The 19,265-nt window shown below is 38.4% G+C and overlaps 1 pseudogene; it reads right to left on the bottom strand.

Annotated features, from left to right (window-relative positions):
- Positions 1 to 18,044: 18,044 nt before the first annotated feature.
- LOC122687745 lies at positions 18,045 to 18,976 on the bottom strand (annotated as a pseudogene).
- Positions 18,977 to 19,265: the final 289 nt, after the last annotated feature.

The following is a 19,265-nucleotide window of genomic DNA, read 5'->3' as shown; positions in this document are numbered from 1 at the left end:
AAGGCTACATATTGTGTAATTCCAACTATATGACATTCTGAAAAACGAAAAAACTATGGAGACAATAAAAAGAACAATTGTTGCCAGGGACTGGGAGAAAGGGATGAATAGGCAGAACATAGAGGGATTTTAAGCAGTGAAAACACTCTGTATGATTTCATAGTAATAAACAACTGTCATTATATACTTATCCAAACCCACAGGATGTACATTACCAAAAGGGTACAATACCAGAATGTAAATGATGGGCTTTGGGTGATAATGATTTGTCAGCACAGGTTCATCGGTGTGACTCTGGCCCAGAATGTTGACAGTTAAGGAGGCTATACATGTATGAAGTTAGAAAGTATATGTGAAATCTCAGTACTTTCTGCTCTGTATTCCTATAAGCCTAAAACTGTTCTAAAAGCTCAAACTACTTGGGGGTGGGGGAGGAGACTTTGCAGATATAACTCAGTTAAAGTTTTGAGATGGGGAGGTTATTCTGGATTATTTAGGTGGGCTCAAGTTAATCACAAGTGTCTTCATAAGAAGGAGACAAAAGGATCACAGTCAGAAGCAGAGGTCAGAGAGAAGAGTATCTTACTGAGCTGCTGGCTTTCAAAATGGAAGAAGGGGTTACAAGCCAGGCAAGTTGTAAAAAGATAAGGAAATGGATTCTCCCAAAAACCTCCAGAAAGAACTCTCACCAATACCTGGATTTTAGTCTAGTGAAGCTGATTTAAGACTCCTGACCTCCAGAACTGTAAGATAATACATTTGTGTTGCTTTAAGTCATTAAGTGTATGGTAATTGTTATAGCAGCAATAAGAAACTAGTTCAAAGATGACGAGACTTCTAAGCAGAGATTTTGAGATGAAACTACTTAAAACTATGGCACAAGTGTGGCTCTGATCTTCTTAGAAGCCAGTACAAGCAGGGGGAAATACAATCTGACATACATTACACTGTGTTCCTAAAATAAAAAAACAAAACAAAACAAAACAAAACAAAACAAACAACAACAAAAAAACCAAGCCATTTGCCCAAGGGAAACTTCTCCTATGAGTCTTTAGAGGAAAACACTGTGTGATATGCTGAATAATGTTTCCTCAAATGGTCCATAAATACCAGTAGGATGACGATCCCTACCTTTAAAATATGTAACAACCTAAAAGAGAAAAAGGCATGTTGTTCTGTCACTCCATTGTGTCTGACTCTTTTTTACTCCTTGGACTGCAGCACACAGTTTTACCTGTCCTTCACCATCTCCCAGAGCTTGCCCAAACTCATGTCCATTGAGTCGGTGATGCCATCCAACCATCTCATCCTCTGGCATCCCCTTATCCTACTGCCTTCAATCTTTTCCAGTATGTGGGTCTTTTCAAATGAGTCAGCTCTTTGCATCAGGTGGCCAAAGTACTGGAGTTTCAGCTTGAACATCAGTCCTTCGAATGAACACTCAGGACTGATTTCTTCTAGGATGGACTGGTTGGATCTCCTTGCAGTCCAAGTGACTCTCAAGAGTCTTCTCCAACACCACAGTTTGAAAACATCAGTTCTTTGGTGCTCAGCCTTCTTTATGATCCAACTCTCACATCCATACATGACTACTGGAAAAACCATAGCTTTGACTATTACAGACCTTTGTTTTCAAAATAATGTCTCTGTTTTTTAATATGCTGTCTAGGTTTGTCATTGCTTTTATTCCCAGGAGCAAGCATCTTTTAATGACAGCATCTTTCATGAGTGCAGTCATATGCCCAGGGAATTACAATACAGAGATGTGTGACATGTACTCACAAAGAAGAATACAAATAAATAATGTTATTTTTCTTATCCATTACATCCAAATTAGTGTGCTCCTAAAAACTAGGTTATCACACAAATATCTTCAACCAGTAGGCCAAGTAAAGAATGGTCCTTGCAAAACAGTACATGCAGTGGTAATGGGGTGAAACTAGCAATCAAAAATGGTTTACACTCTCTTGACTTTGAGTCTAGCCTATCTAGACAATGACTCCATTTTCCAGACTATCACCTCTGAGATCTGTATTTTATTAGATCATTTAGTTTGAACCATATGAAACTGCTGCTATTCAAGCTTTGTTTTTTTTGGGGGGAAAAAAGCAATTTCATATAGTTCAACTAATTGTTGGATTTGAAACTAATATAAAATGCTTTCACTGAAACAGCTATATATTGGGCTGTCCAAAAAGTTTGTTTGGGTTTTTCCATGCCATCTTATGGAAAAATCCAAATGAACTTTTGGCCAACCCCAAAATATCATTTTACTTGAATGATCTTTCTCTAGTTACTAAGTATCTTGCTATAGATAATTTTGAAAAATTAAGTAAAGAAAAACTATCCATAATTGCAGCACCAAGAGATGACCTCTGCTAACAAGTTTGATGAAGACACTTTTATTTATAATACATGCATGCTTCTTCTTTTAAAAATGTAATTTTTAAAGGCTCTTGATTAAGCATGGCAGATTAAACACATTCTTTGATATATGCTCCTCAAACAGCTCTAAAATGGCACTAAGGTAATATGAAATGTAAACCCACAAAGTTGAGGAGTGCAGCAGAGGAAACAACAGCAGAAAGGAGATGTCATCAAGATTTTGGAAACTGCCCAAACAAATGGCTGAGTGGTTACTGATGAAGCAGATCAGAGAAAGTTGAAATATAAGCTTCAGGTGAAGAGGCCAATAAGAAGCAAGCCAATTGTACTACAGAACCCTGAAATGCCTCAGGGATTTGATGCACCATACACCTCTGAAGGGAAGTTGTTCAGTTGCTCAGTCGTGTCTAACGTTTTGTGATCCCATGGACCACAGCAATCCAGGCTTCCCTGTCCTTCACTATCTCCCAGAGTTTGCTCAAGCTCATGTCCATTGAGTCAGTGATGCCATCCAACAAACTCATCCTCTGTCAATCTTTCCCAGCATCTTTTCCAATGAGCCAGCTCTTCGCATCAGGTGGCTAAAGTATTAGAGCTTCAGCTTTAGCGTCAGTCCTTCCAATAAATATTCAGGGTTGATTTCCTCTAGGATTGACTGGTTTGATCTCCTTGCAGTCCAACGGACTCTCAAAAGTCTTCTCCAGCACCACACTTCAAAAGCATCAAGGCACTCAACCTTTTTTATGGTCCAACTCTGTTTCTGGCTAGGATCAAATAGGAAAATATCTTGAAATTTTATTTTAAAAAAATTAACTTTTTTTTTTTTTAGCTTTCTCAAACTTAAGTTTTATTTACAGATTATTATTGCTTTTTAGCTGTTCTTGGAGTACACACTTTGTTCAACAATCCCAAGTTTGATGAAGAAACGACCAACACAAAAGGCGGCATAAGGCCTGTGAGAAGGAACTGGACATGAAATCTGTGGTAAAAACCATTAACTTTTGAGATCTTCATCTCTGAGCCAGGCAATTGTACCTCCCCATTGCAGGAGAAAACAAGAGAATGACTTTCAGAAGAGAGGGGATTTATACTCAGAGACAACAGTTGCTGGTGGAAGCGGGGGTGAGGAACATTCTGAAAACGGAGTGTTATGACAAACTCCTTAGGTAATAGACTTAGTGATTCCTCAGTGAAATGACCCATCCCCAATTATCACCAGCCTCAATCAAATGGGAAAAACAAACTTTGTAAAACTGCCCATGAATAAATGACTTGCATCAGCATTGATAGGGATACTTCAGTGGTTCAGTTCTAAAACGCCCAAACAAAATGAACACTGTAATAAAATGAGTCACAGATATGCTTTTTTGTTTCTCAGTGCATTTGAAAATTATCATTATGCTATAGAATAGTCTAGTAAGTGTGCAACAGCATTATGTCTAGAAACATAATGTACATACCTTAATTTAAAGATATTTCATTGCTGAAAATGCTAATCATCATCTGAACATTCAGAAAGTTATAATCCTTATATGATAGTTACAACACCAAAGATCACTGATCAGAGGCCACCATAAAAATATAATAATAATGTAAAAGCTTGAAGTATTGAGAGAATGACCAAAATGTAATGCAGAGACATGAAGTGAGCAAATGCTGTTGGAAAAATGGCACTGATTGTCTTCCTCAACGCTGATTTGCCACAAACCTTCAATCTGTAGAAAAAACTATATCTGTGAAGCACAATAAAGTTAAGTATGTGCCTCAAAGTAACAGATCATCAGACATCAGATGTGGAAGTCAGAGATCAAAGGAAAAATACATTTAAAAAGGAATTCTGAGTAAACAGAGACCATATAGGGAGCAAAATATAACAACAACAAAAAAAAACCTATTTTCCACCTAAACATAAGATAAAATATTGCATTCATAAACAAGACAAGGAAATGGAAGGAAGGAAGGAAGAAAAGGAGACAGGGAGCAGAATAAGAGAGGAGGGGAGGAGGAGAGGAGGAAAACAAAGGAATGAAGAGAAAGGGGATGCAAAAAGGAAGCGAAGAAAGAACTGGAGGACAAAATAGAGCTCTTGGGAATTAAAGCCATCAAAATGTGCATTTAAAATTCAATAAGAGCTTGGAAGTCAGAGTTTGTGAAATTTCTAAGAAAGTAAAAGAGTGGCAATGAAATCCAAAAAAGAAAAAACAGCGAAGATAAAAGTGAAGAAATTCTTCAAGAAATAATACAGGAGATATTCCCAGAATTGAAGAACATGTTTCCATATTGAAAAGTCCATTGAGGGCACAGTTCAGTTCAGTTCAGTCACTCAGTAGTGTCTGACGCTTTGTGACCCCATGAACCACAGCACGCCCGGCCTCCCTGTCCATCACCAACTCCCAGAGTTCACCCAAACCCAAAGTCAATGATGCCATCCAACTATCTTATCCTCTGTTGTCCCCTTCTCCTCCTGCCCCCCAATCCCTCCCAGCATCAGGGTCTTTTCAAATGAGTCAGTTCTTTGCATCAGGTGGCCAAAGTATTGGAGTTTCAGCTTCAGCATCAGTCCTTCCAATCAACACCCAGGACTGATCTCCTTTAGGATGGACTAGTTGGATCTCCTTGCAGTCCAATGGACTCTCGAGTCTTCTCCAACACCACAGTTCAAAAGATTCAATTCTTCGATGCTTAGCTTTCTTTATAGTCCACTTCTCACATCCATACATGACTACTGGAAAAACCACAGACTTGACTAGATGGACCTTTTTTGGCAAAGTAATGTCTCTGCTTTTTAATATGCTGTCTAGGTTGGTCATAACTTTCCTTCCATGGCATAAGTGTCTGTTATGGCTACAGTCACCACTTGCAGTGATTTTGGAGCCCAGAAAAATAAAGTCAGCCACTGTTTCCCCTGTTTCCCCATCTATTTGCCATTAAGTGATGGGACTGGATGCCATGATTTTTGTTTTTTGAATGTTGAGCTTTAAGCCAACTTTTTCAGTCTCTTTCACTTTCATCAAGAGACTATTTAGTTCATCTTCACTTTCTGCCATAAGGGTTGTGTCATCCGCATATCTGAGGTTATTGATATGAGAACATGCACTTACCTCCCCATGAGGTATGTGTCCAAAACAACTAGTCTGGTACTTAGAAATGACTCATGAATCTGAGAGTCACATTTTTCATACTGAATTGTGTTTTATATTTGATGTGTGTGTTTATGACATCGTTTTGGGGGGAAATATTATATCAGCTTCATCAGGTGAAAGTTGGTGGCAATTAGAAGGTCAATATAGCAGAAAGCCAGCTTTGTTGGTGGCTCAGACTGTTAAGAAACACCCACAATGCAGTAGACATAGGTTCAATCTCTGGGTCGAATATCTTCTGGAGAAGGAAGTGACTACCCGCTCCAGTATTCTTGCTTGGAAAATTCCATGGACAGAGGGGCCTGGTGGGTTACAGTCCATGGGGTAGCAAGTAGTTGTATATGACTGAGTGACTTTCACTTTCATTGCAGAAAGTACTCAATAAACTAACTACCTAGCTGATGATCTAGATAATACTGCTATTCTTTTACCCCCAATATAGAGAAAAATAAGAAAAAAAGCTTTTTAAAAAGAACTTTGCCCAATTTATAAAATATAATGATTTCCTGAAACTTTTAATGAAGACTGTTTCTCTCATTGTATTTATTCTAAATATATACTGTTCTCTTCTATGTAAATTCAGAAATTTTATTAAAATTCATTTAAAAGTGGTTAAAAGAAGACATTTGCTAGTTTATGAGAATAGCTTTCAAACCATATTTTTATTTTTATTGATTAAAATATGTATTTCTAGATTTCAAAATATATGTTAACAATGCCTAGTCCTACCTGTGAAAGAAGAGTGATTCCCCAGTGACAACATGGTTGTGAAGATCCGGAGGGGTTTATACCAGAATCGTCAAGGAAGGGCCACTCCCCAGGGCTCAATTATTGTTCACAGAAAGTTATTTAGCCTGTAAATAACCCCGAGTGTTCTACTCTTTCTAAAATATTAACACCATTGAGGACATGGCTTCTTGCCACTCTCCAATATCATTAGGGAATCAAGTCTTCTGAAATCATAAAGCAATGGGACCCATTCTTTGTTTTAACTTATGCCTAAATGTCCTGATATTTTAAGACTTTACTTGGAGGACATGAAAGTTCTCCTGATTACAACATGCAATATAGAAGAGTGTGTGATATAGGAAAGCCATTGGATGATCAGACAACCTTGTTGCATTTGGAATACTTATTTCCTGATTAGGAACATTGTTCTTTACATTTTAAATAGTTATAATAATACTTAGAAAAGGCAATACTGTGGGTAAACAGATAATATAAATGTGCCAGTGATTCTTCATTTGTCAGCCTACCCCATCTAGACCTATTGTCTTTTTTCTCTACACTTTTGTCCCATGGAGTTTAACCCTTAGGTTCCATCGATAGAGCTCCTTTAGTGTCTTGTTTCCATCTGAGTTTGGCCAATGGGAGAAACCAGGAACATAACAGAGGTGAGAGGAAAAGCATCCATATTTCTCTTTCAATTTCTCCCAGTTTCACAGTGAAGTGCTAAGGTGGCCTCATCCTTCCAAGGAAATTGCTTTTGCTGAGATGTGTGTTGAGGTGGCCTGGCATGCCCATCCTAGTTCTCATTTCACTGGACTACCCAGTAGTCCTTGTGTTGGCTGCTTCAGGACTGGTATGAAAACTGCCTTCTGAACATAGCCTCCAGTTGCTTCAACTTCTTGGGTTGATTTCTTTAACATTTCCAATGTTCTCTTCATTATTTGAATTCTTCCCATTACATTCTCTTAAGTTAAATCATCTGAATAGAAATGTTCTTTGTCTCATGTCCCTGACTGACCAGAGTTCACACAATATTTGCTCAGTAAATGTTGCAATGGAAGATATATTTTAGTTGCACCACTGTTGGATGCTAAAAGGGCCACTGAATCGCCATCCTTCTGGGTCATGGATCGCTCGACGACTACACACAGGAGTCAAAGATTAACATTACTAGCATTATTGCAGATAAAATCAGATTTGATATGTGACTTAGATATGCTATTCTTCCCCTTTCTTGAGAACTGCAATCACCCAGACTCAACAGAGCAGTGAGATAACCTTTGCTCCCTCCTCCCCTTTCCAGAGCCATAACCAAGCAGCCTGTCTGATTGAGATGGGACATTGGTATCAATTACAAAAAGAAAAGCATGCTTTCTACTGATGATGAGGTACCTGTAATGATCTTTAAAGTCATGTCATCAGTTGCTATTCACCCTGCCAGGGTAAGTACACAGCAGTATATGGAAAGGATCTGAACTGTCCTTCAAAATCACCACTGCTACACTTACTTCAAGACATCTTCGGCATGAGATAAAGATATTGTACCACGTACTGTACAGGGGGGTGGGTACAAAAAAGCGCAAACAATTGTAGAGGATTCACACACCTAATATATGCCAGGTGTGAACTAACTTATGTGATTTGACATAGGAACACACGTTCACATCTTTGAAAGTTTTCAACTTGATGGTTCATATTTAAAGGACTTACTGTATGTGAATGTATTTTTGCTGTTTGCAGGAACATAAATGGAGGATGTTATGCTACTGAAATAAGGTAGATAGAGGGAAAAAAAAGACAAATATTGTATCACATACATGTTGAATATATTAAAAAAAAAAAGTAAAACAAACTTGTGAATTAAAATAAAAGAAGCAAACTCACAGATATAAAGACCAAACCAGTGGTTACCAGCGGGGACAAGCAAGCAGGGGAAGGCTATATACATTAGAAGAAATAGTAGCTATTATGGGAATATATAAAATCATGTGTATGAATCTTTTGCAAATGTTGAAGCTCTACTGAATTTAAAGAATCTTTCACTCAATATAAAATGTAATATAATACATGCCTGTGTAGTAAGTCGCTTCAGTTGTGTTACCCTATGGACTATAGCCTACCAGGCCCCACTGTCCATGGGGATTATGCAGGCAAAAATACTGGAGGGGGTTGACATTCCCTCCTCCAAGGGTATATCTATCCATCTATCTATCTATCTATCTATCTATCTATCTATCTATCTATCTATCTATCTATCTATCTATCTATCTATCTGTCTATCTGTCTGTCTGTCTGTCTGTCTGTCTGTCTGTCTGTCTGTCTATCTGTCTGTCTGTCTGTCTGTCTGTCTATCTGTCTGTCTATCTGTCTATCTATCTGTCTATCTATCTATCTATATGTGTATATGTATATATATGCAAAGGCACTATATGTGATCTTCCTATGGAACTTGTAGGCATGTGTGTGTGTGAAGAAAGTAGTGATAAGTGAAGAAACAAAAATTCAAAAGAAGAATCTAGGAATGGAATTTTTCTTTCACAAAGAAAGAAAATCACAGGTGAACTTGCTGTCTGGTCAGGCCAGAGTGAAGATGCATCTCTTCTGAACAAGATACTTATGGATTTACTACTGTACAACAAAGGAGAGCCTGTATCTGGTGGAGGAAGAATATACCAAAGGAGGAACACAAGGACAGCAGAAAGCTACAAATTATTAAACTTGGAATCAGGACATTGTATACTGTACACAGCATCCAGCACAAGAGATAATGTACTCTATCATTGTTCAAAAGCTATCAAACAATGAGAGCAGAACTAATTTAAAGGGCTTCTGAGAACAGAACCATGCTAACTGCACACGTTGTATGTTCCTGAAGCCTGCAATTCACAACACAGATGTCAGCAGAGCTGGCAATGGGGGTAGGGAGGGAAATGAAATCTTCCTAAATCCTACAAAAGAAAATGGAAAAGAAGAAGGAAAAACCAGTCCCAAAGCAAGGGTTGAGCCCTGTGCACTGTGCAGTGTGTATGCTCAGTCGCTCAAGTGTGCCCGACTCTTTGCAACCCCATAGACTCTAGCCCACCAGGCTCTTCCATGGGAATTTTCCTGGCAAGAACACTGGAGTAGGTTGCCATTTCCTCCTCCAGGCAATTGCTTATGAGATTGCCCTAAAGGGGAATCCACCTGTCTAGATGAATTTTGTAGGACTTTCAATTACAAGTGAAGGAGAAAATGTTTTGTTCCAGGAAAAAAGTAGTAAAGGTAAATATTTAGCAAGGATTCACTATAAGAATGGTACTCAAGCTTCTTCTCTTTTTTTGTTTTATATCTCATGGAAATATTTGAAAGGCTAATATTAACATAGATCCTCAATAAAATAATACACCCATACAAATCTTAAATAGCTATCAACATGGAGAAGGAAATGGCAACCCACTCCAGTGTTCTTGCCTGGAGAATCCCAGGGATGGCGGAGTCAGTTGGGCTGCCATCTATGGGATCGCACAGAATCGGACACGGCTGAAGCGACTTAGCAGTAGCAGCAGCAGCAATGTGCTTGGATACTGAGAGAATGTTACACAGCTGGGAGAAGGGTTTGGTTACAGGTTAGCAATAAAATATACAAAATCAATGTCCCCACAGCCCCGCGCAGAAAAGACAAATTTGAAATGCACGAAAATACATTTTATACAGAAAGTAAAAAAAAAAAAAGCTATCAACAAATCCATATGCAAGTAGTTCTCAGAATGCCCATCTCTAATGATAATATCTCTTGTATATGGATTGGCTTCATTATACACCTGAAGATGTGTCCTTGTATTCATGTGTGAGGAGTAGAATGCTTGCCTTTCTTGGTTCTTCTGTACCAGTTATAGCTGCATCAGATATTGTTCAGAAGGTCAATGAAATTTTAATAACTCTGTTGTCCAGGAAATTAGTTGAATTTGAAACTGACATTGAAAACAGAAAGGATTGCATGTGCATATTTTGAGCAAAGTACAAATTGTCAGCATCAGATTCAGACTTTACTAAAATTTACTCTTGACTAAAAATAAAGAAAAGCTATGACAAACCTAGACAGCATATTAAAAAGCAAAGACATTACTTTGCTGACAAAGATCCGTCTAGTCAAAGCTATGGTTTTTCCAGTAGGCATGTATGGATGTGAGAATGGACTATAAAGAAAGCTGAGCCAAAAAAATTGATGCTTTTGAACTGTGGTGTTGCAGAAGACTCTTGAGAGTCCCTTGGACTGCAAAGAGATCCAACCAGTCCATCCTAAAGGAAATCAGTCCTGAGTGTTCATTGAAAGGACTGATGCTGAAGCTGAAGCTCCAATACTTTGGCCACCTGATGCAAAGAACTGACTCATTGGAAAAGACCCTGATGCTGGGAAAGACTGAGGGCAGGAACAAAAGAGTATGATGGAGGTTGAGATGGTTGGATGGCATCACCAACTCAATGGACACGAGTTTGAGTGGACTCTGGGAATTGGTGATGGACAGGGAGGCCTGGCATGCTGCAGTCCATGGGGTCACAAAGAGTCAGAGACAACTGAGCGACTGAACTGAACTGAAAACTAAAGTAGAATCACAGAGGCATCTTTCTGGTTTGAATATGCCTCTGTGTTCTCTACCTCTGATTAAGAAAGTTCATTGCTTCTCTCTAAGCTGAGAAAGATAACCACATTTCTAGCAGAATATGAAAAGTAGAGACCCACTCTTAAAGCAAATCTCAGAAGGACTTAGGAGCAGTAGCCATGAGTGTGACATTGGGAATCAGCCCTCTTGAGATTCACTGGAACACCTGGGATCAAAGCAAATGTCTCAGTCTTATTCTCCATAATTTCAAACCTCTATTTGTCCTAAAACTTTATGAAGACACACAAAAAATTTAAACATGAAATTTTGATGAGAGATTGATTTTATGTTTTCCTTTTTGGGCTTCCCTGGTGACTCAGAGGTTAAAGCGTCTGCCTCCAATGCGGGAGACCCGGGTTCAATCCCTGGGTTGGGAAGATCCCCTGGAGAAGGAAATGGTAACCCACTCCAGTATTCTTGCCTGGAGAATCCCATGGACGGAGGAGCCAGGTAGGCTACAGTCCACGGGGTCGCAAAAAGTCGGACACGACTGAGGGACTTCACTTTCACTTTCTTTTTCTTTTGTACTGAAACTGTCTCCTATCCAAAATCCGGAGCTCTTCTCAGTGTCTTTCTTGATTAATGTAGATATCTTGGGCAGTTCAGCTGTGAACAAGATTCTGAAACTGAAAAGTGATTGCAAACACCTTTTGTGTAGGTAATTTGAGTCCTTAAAAAAAAAAAAAAAAGAATCAGTGACTAACTCTTGAAGTTTCAGCTAGAGATAGAGGTTCCTCTAAAGGAACAGTGAATCTTGTCTTTTGCCATTTGGCTAATATGCCTCAGGGTAGGGTAGGGTTTGAATTCCTGCCTTCACAAACCCTGTTGACTGCTGTTTCAGTTGTAAATAGCTGCTATTCCTCAAACTGAAGAGCCAGTTTGTCTTTCCTTCCTTCACTATTTTGTTAAACTGCTGGGGTCCAGCCTTGGCAGGATCCAGGGGATACCCTCAGGATGAACGGCGTCAGCGAGAGAGAAGACACATGAGACCAGCCTTGATAGGGCCAAGTCTGCGAGGGAGGGAGGGAGGGAGGGAGAGAGAGAAAGAGAGAGAGAGAGAGAGAGAGAGAGAGAGAGAGAGAATGACCAGACGGGGGTGTTTGCAGGGTCTGACAGAGTCTGGCAGTGCTTTATTTTTTACCGTGGCTTTTATACCCTAAATTAGTACACTTCTAAGGGGAAGATAGTTTAACATTACATCAGCTTGTTCTCCGCGAAACCAGGGTGTTTTCTGAGTACTTCTTTGTTTATGAGGGTCTTGTACATTATCTTCTGGCCTTGGGGCCTATTGACATTTTATGACCTAGGTGAATGCAAAGCTGTTTTCCATAATCTATTCTTTAATGAACACAAAGGTCAGTCCTTTGGCAGAAGTTATCAGTTAAATTTATCTAAAAGGTTTACCACACAAAGACTCTGCAGCTCCAGTGAGGCAGCCCCTGTTTAGCATTCCTGGTTAAAATTAACAATTTTAAACTCTTCTTTTTCTAAATCTTTAACTATAACCACTTTTAGAATAATATTTTTATGTTCTCTAATAGGGCTTCCTCACCCCCGAAGGGCTCTGTGCCTGCTAGGGCCTTTATGTGATCAGGTTCTTTATGCTGTTTTATGATTAGGGTATTATAAGCAATCATGCATAGTAGTACCAAGGGCATAAACGCATTTGCCAAACAAACTAAAATACCAGCAAAAGAGTTTAAATTGAAACACTCCTTTCACTCTGGATAATCTCATAAAATACCACCACCTGGGAAACTTATTGATTAAAGTTCTAAATTGATTCTTATTTGGAAAGAAATCGGGGAAGGCCTTCTGCCTGTGTCACAGAAATTAGGGGGTAGTCTATTGAAGCAGGCATCAGAAAGACAGAGATCATCTTTAAGGTGAGCGCCAGGGGCAGCTTTTCGGAATCCCTGAAAACCTGATCCGCCTTGCCCGTCAGGTTTTCTCCCTCGTGACCTTGTCATGGGTGGGATCTCGTGTGCGGCTCTGGCATTAAACATTCTCAGCTTTCCCTAAGTCAGTGCTTTCCCTGTTCTCATCAGGTTTTGGTTAGTCACAGAACTAACTGAAAGGTGGAAATTGAAAAATTTCCAAAGATGCCTTCTGTGCCTCCACGGTTTGACCTCCATCCTCCATGCTGTCTTACCTCTCTGCCTGGTCCTTGACTGACACACTCTACTTTCATTACTTACTGACATTGCTATTGTGACAACAAGATTGCAAACCCTTGTGAGCAGAGGTGTGATTTCCACAGCTAGCAGAGTCCCTGGAGATGAGAACTGAGAATAAATGTAAGCTACATAATTTAAGGAGTGTGCAGTGTGTATTTAATTCAGTGACTACAACAAATCTTAGTTTTCCCCAGCACTTCACTGAACACATAATCTCATCCTTCAAAACTGGAAGTCTACAGGGAGAGGATATGGAATGAGTGACTAACTTGTTTAAAAACCACAGGAAAGAAAACAGAATGAGAGTAATTATTCACAGGAAAACAGCACTGAGTACGTAATATGTGCCAGCATGAGGCTTAGCCTTCAACAAGCTTTAACTCTGTTAATCCTCACAAGCTCTGTGGGTTCTTAGTATTAATACCTTCATTTTGCAAATGGGAAACTGAACAAGTAGAGATTAAATAACTTTTCCTGGTTCCTATAGTTTATAAATTGTGGGGCTGGGATCAAACAGATTACTAGACAGTCTTTGATAACATCCTGCTTAGGAAAGAAATGTGAAGTCCACACATTGCTGTCTATTCTCTTCATATAATGATATTCATTCATGCATTAATCCATTCATTCCTCCATCCATATAGTTATCAAATATTCAGAGAAAATCTTTTTGCCACTCTGTGGTCAATGGAGAAAGTGTAAGAAAAAGATAAAAGGTGGTTTTGTTCCTTCAAATATTTCTGTTTCTTGGTGAGAAGGATGAGGCTTAGAAGTTGTAAAATCAGATTTTAAATAATTTAAAATGAATGAAAATGATGTTGAAAACTGGAAGGGAGTAGACCTTTCATTACTCAAAAAACTATAATACAAAGGACACAGTTGTAGTTTACCAACTGAACAGATATTTATAGAGAACATCTATATTCCAGGTTTTTGGATACATTCTGACATTAAATTAGTGAGCCAAGTCAAACATGGACCATAGACCTGGCCCTCATGACACTGAGAATACTGGGGATAATATAATCATGAGTCAATAACAGTGATAATATTAAAATGACAGTTGCAAAATTTCTATGAACTAAAGTTATATGATATTGTGAGAACATATGCTAAGAGGATGTGACTTTAAGAGATCAGCCATGGAGGCACTGAAAATGCAAAAGGATATATATATAACTAAATCCTAAAAACTCTGAGACTGAAAATGAGCAGATTAAAATAGATTATATCTTACCCACAGAGAAATAACAAATAACTTGGTAGAGCACCCATTTGTACTAACAAACTAAAAGAAGCCAGACAATAATATATTTTAAGTGCTGAAAGCAAGTATCTGTCTTTCTACATTCATACTCAAAGGATTTTTTCTTTGAGAATGGACAAGTGATATTCTCAGATAACTGGAAAGAGAGGTACTTTCACTGAAAGAACTAATGAAGGGTTTATAACATGCAGAAGAAAACTGAACCATAAATGAAGAGTGGGAGCAAAGAGAATTGTGAGAGAAATATTGATAAACCTCACTATAGTTAAAGGAATATGGATATGAAATCATGTTTAATATAGTTATAATTCTAATCACACATGATATAGATAATATTTAAACTTCATTATTAAAAATTTATTGTTAATGATGCATTCTCTATCTGTAAATGAAAGCTTATAATTTAGAAGCAGAATGTATTCATAATTAATATATCCTAAGTTCCTTTAATTATTTAATAGCAAAATAGATACACTGATTAACAAAGATTAAGTTAAGACAAGAATGCATATATGATGTAAGTGAATTTATTAAACACAGAAAATAGAATGGGTCATAATCAAATAAGGATTAAAAAGAAAAGAAACATAAAATATGCTTTAATTCACACTAGGTAGATGGGAAAAAAACACACACACACACACAAAGAAAATTTGTGAAAAGCGCAAACTAAGTTGTTAGAAAATATTCAAAAGTGTCAATATCCAAAATGAAATAAAGAGCACAGTGATTAAAAGGACTCAGGACCTGAAAATGAAACAGTCGAAATATACATAATAAGCATAACAAAACAAAAACAATAAAATACTGCTGAATACATGTGAATATCAGACAAATTTGACTTTTAGACTTTATACATGATAGAAGGGATAGAAACTATAAATGATAAAAGGAATAATACTACCTCCGTACTTGACATGATCTAGTAATAAAACCTCAATATTTTAAAATATAGAAAAATAGGCAAATCCACATTATGTTTCTCCATTTTTATATATGAAAATTCAAACAATTGTAAGGATACTGAAGATCTGGGGAAAAAGTCACTATTTGGACATAACAGAACTCTGTTCTGCTCAATTCTTCTCTCTTATTAACACTTTTCAGCATCATAGGTTTTCCCCCAGGTATGCCTCAGGAGGAGATGCCAAAAATGAGCCGTAGACTCCATGACATGGAAAAGTGCACTATATGAGTTTTTAAATATAAGAAACAAAACTAAGGTCATGGTATCCTGTTCCATTCAGTTTAGTTCAGTCACTCAGTCATGTCCAACTCTTTGCAACCCCATGAATCACAGGACGCCAGGCCTCCCTGTCAGTCACCAGCTCCTGGAGTTTACTCAAACTCATGCCCATCGAGTCGGTGATGCAATCCAGCCATCTCATCCTCTGTCGTCCCCTTCTCCTCCTGCCCCCAATCCCTCCCAGCATCAGGGTCTTTTCCAACGAGTCAACACTTCGCATGAGGTGGCCAAAGTACTGGAGTTTCAGCTTCAGCATCAGTCCTTCCAATGAACACCCAGGACTGATCTCCTTCAGGATGGACTGGTTGGATCTCCTTGCAGTCCAAGGAATTCTCAAGAGTCTTCTCCAACACTACAGTTCAAAAGCATCAATTCTTTCCTGCTCAGCTTTCTTCACAGTCCAGCTCTCACATCCATACATGACCACTGGAAAAACCATAGCCTTGACCAGACGGACCTTTGTTGGCAAAGTAATGTTTCTTTTTTTTAATATGCCATCTAGGTTGGTCATAACTTTCCTTCCAAGGAGTAAGCGTCTTTTAATTTCATGGCTGCAGTCATCATCTGCAGTGATTTTGAAGCCCCCAAAAATAAAGTCTGACATTGTTTCCACTGTCTTCCCATCTATTTCCCATGAGGTGATGGTACCAGATGCCATGAGCTTAGTTTTCTGAATGTTAAGCTTTAAGCCAACTTTTTCACTCTCCTCTTTCACTCTCATCAAGAGGCTTTTTAGTTCCTCTTCACTCTCTGCCATAAGGGTGGTGCCATCTGCATATCTGAGGTTATTGATATTTCTCCCAACAATCTTGATTCCAGCTTGTGCTTCTTCCAGCCCAGCGTTTCTCATGATGTACTCTGCATATAAGTTAAATAAGCAGGGTGGCAATATGCATTACTTCATAACATATAGATGGGGAAACAATGGAAACAGTGACAGACTTTATTTTCTTGGGCTCCAAAATCACTGCAAATGTTGACTACAGCCATGAAATTAAAAGACACTTGTTCCTTGGAAGAAAAGCTATGACAAACCTAGACAGCATATTAAAAAGCAGAGATATTACTTTGCCAACAAAGGTCAATCTAGTCAAATCTATGGTTTTTCCAGTAGTCATGTACAGATGTGACAGTTAGACCATAAAGAAAGCTGAGCATCAAAGAAATGGTGCTTTTGAACTGTGGTGTTGGAGAAGACTTTTGAGAGTCACTTGGACTGCAAGGAGATCCAACCAATCAATCCTAAAGAAAACCAGTCTGGAATAGTCATTGAAAGAACTGATGCTGAAGCTCAAAACTTTGGCCACCTGATGCAAACAACTGACTCATTGGAAAAGACCTTGATGCTGGGAAAGATGGAAGGCAGGAGGAGAAGGGGATGACAGAGGATGAAATGGTTGGGTGCCAGCACTGACTCGATGAATTCGAGTTTGAGCAAGCTCCAAAAGTTGGTGATAGACAGGGAAGCCTGGCGGACTGCAGTCCATGGGGTCACAAAGAATTGGACACGACAGAGCGACTGAACTGTCAGACTGACTGATAAAACCAAAAAACCTGTTCTTATAGCTCAGGGAGGGCTGTCAATATTCTGAAATAACTTAAATGGGAAAGCAATTTGAAAAATGTAGATACATGGATTTGTATAACTGAGTCACTTTGCTGTGAAACTAACACAACATTGTCAATCAACTATGCTCCAATATAAACATAATTAAAAAGATGAAAACATGGCATTGCATGAAGATATTTCTTGTTAGTTATACTGACACTGGTGGCTTTTATAGTAATTAATATTTTGGCTGTGCATTTGAAATAGTTCATAGCAAAAAAAGTGAAACCACAAGACTAGTTTTATGTTAGGGATGTAAGTTGGTTTACAACATAAAAAGAGCAACAAAATATTCAATAGGTTATATAATATTTACATCCAAAGTCTTTTGAGTGAGGAGTATATTGGATCAGTACTATCATGTAAAGGTATGGCTTAGAGTAATAACCTGAGATTTCTCAACATATTCATTCCTATATAATTTGAATAAAAGAAAGCAAAAGAAACAAGCTAATAGATAAATACATGCATAGTTGACAAGTTTCTGGAAAAGAGATTGGAAAACATTAAGCTTTGGAAATCTAACAAATTGCCATTGCTCTAGCATCATTTTGTAACTGTGTCTGTTAAAAATCTGTAATCTTATAGGAAATGTGGATAGAATAATCTGTCCCTAATTAATTTTATAGAACAAAGCCAATGCTATTTGATCTTCTGTTTTAATTTATATGTGGTATTATTTTAATACACTGAGTCATAGCTAACAATTAAAAAAAATTCTTCCAAGTTTCATAAGGTGAATTGCAAAAGAAAGAGAATAGTCCATAGACAAAGTGATTTGTTAATTTAAAGTGCTAACTAATTGATCAGAGAATATGGATATATTACATACTTGTGGCCAAATGTCTACTCTATTTGGCAAATATATTCTCTTGAACCATTCTCCTCATTGCTTTTTTAACAACTTTGTTCTGAAGGCTGTAGATCAAAGGGTTTAGCATAGGACTCAAAAAGATGTAAAGCACAGCAAGAATTTTACCCTCTTCAACAGATGTCTCAGAAGAGGGCCTCGGACACATGCAGAACAGCGTCCCATAAAAGACACTGACAGCTGTCAGATGGGACCCACAGGTAGAGAAGAACTTTCATCTCCCTTCTGCAGAGCGAATACGAAGAATGGCTGGGAAGGTGAAAATGTAGGAGATGAGGATGATGGTGAGAGAACATGTGAGGTTGGAACCAGCCCCCATGAACATGGCAGTCTCTTTGACATAAGTATCAGAGCAGGTCAGGACTGAGAGAGGTGGGTCTGCACAGTAAAAGTGGTTGATTTCATTGGGTCCACAGAAGGTGAGATGGAGCATCAGGATGGTCTGGGCAAGACCATTTGCAAAGCCATAAATATAAGGATCAGCAATGAGAGGGAGGCAGACACCTCGGGACATCTTGCTGGCATATAACTAGGGTTTGCTACATAGTGATTGTAAGCCATCACTGTGAGCATACAATAATCTGCAATCACAAGGGCAATGAAAAAGTGGAACTGTATAAAGCAGCCAAGGAAGGAAATGGTTTTTCTCTTGGATAAGAAATGAACCAGCATCTGAGGAGTGACATTGGTGGCATAACAGAGATCTACAAAGGAGAGGTGGCTGAGGAAGAAGTACATTGGAGTCTGAAGCTTTGTGTCAGTTCTGATTAACAAAATCATGCCCACATTGCCGACGACTGTGATCAGGTAGATGACTAGGGAGACCACAAAAAGGACAGGCTGCAAGTCAGCTCGATCTGCCAGTCCCAGGAAGATAAACTCAGTCACCTCTGTGTAGTTTTCCTTTAACATTGTGTTTGCTCAGCTTTCAGTGAGATCTAATGTAAAGGAAATAAAAATGAATTTGTCTTTTATCATTTTTCCATTGTTCACATCATTTCATCTGATGCCTACTCCTCTCAAACTTGTAAATACTTATGGCATAAAGAAGAAATCTGACAGACATCCTTGGTAATACAGTGGTTAAAACTTCACCTTCCAATGCAGAGGATAAGAGTTTGATCCCCAGTTAGGGATCTAAGATATCACATGCCTCTTGGCAAACAATATTATAAGAAATTCAGTAAAGACTTAAGAAATG

This window comes from Cervus elaphus, chromosome 32 (assembly GCF_910594005.1).
Source record: "Cervus elaphus chromosome 32, mCerEla1.1, whole genome shotgun sequence".
NCBI classification, from domain to species: Eukaryota; Metazoa; Chordata; class Mammalia; order Artiodactyla; family Cervidae; genus Cervus; species Cervus elaphus.
The sequence above is the reverse complement of the archived record's forward strand: the minus strand, read 5'-3'. Positions and strand labels throughout refer to the sequence as shown.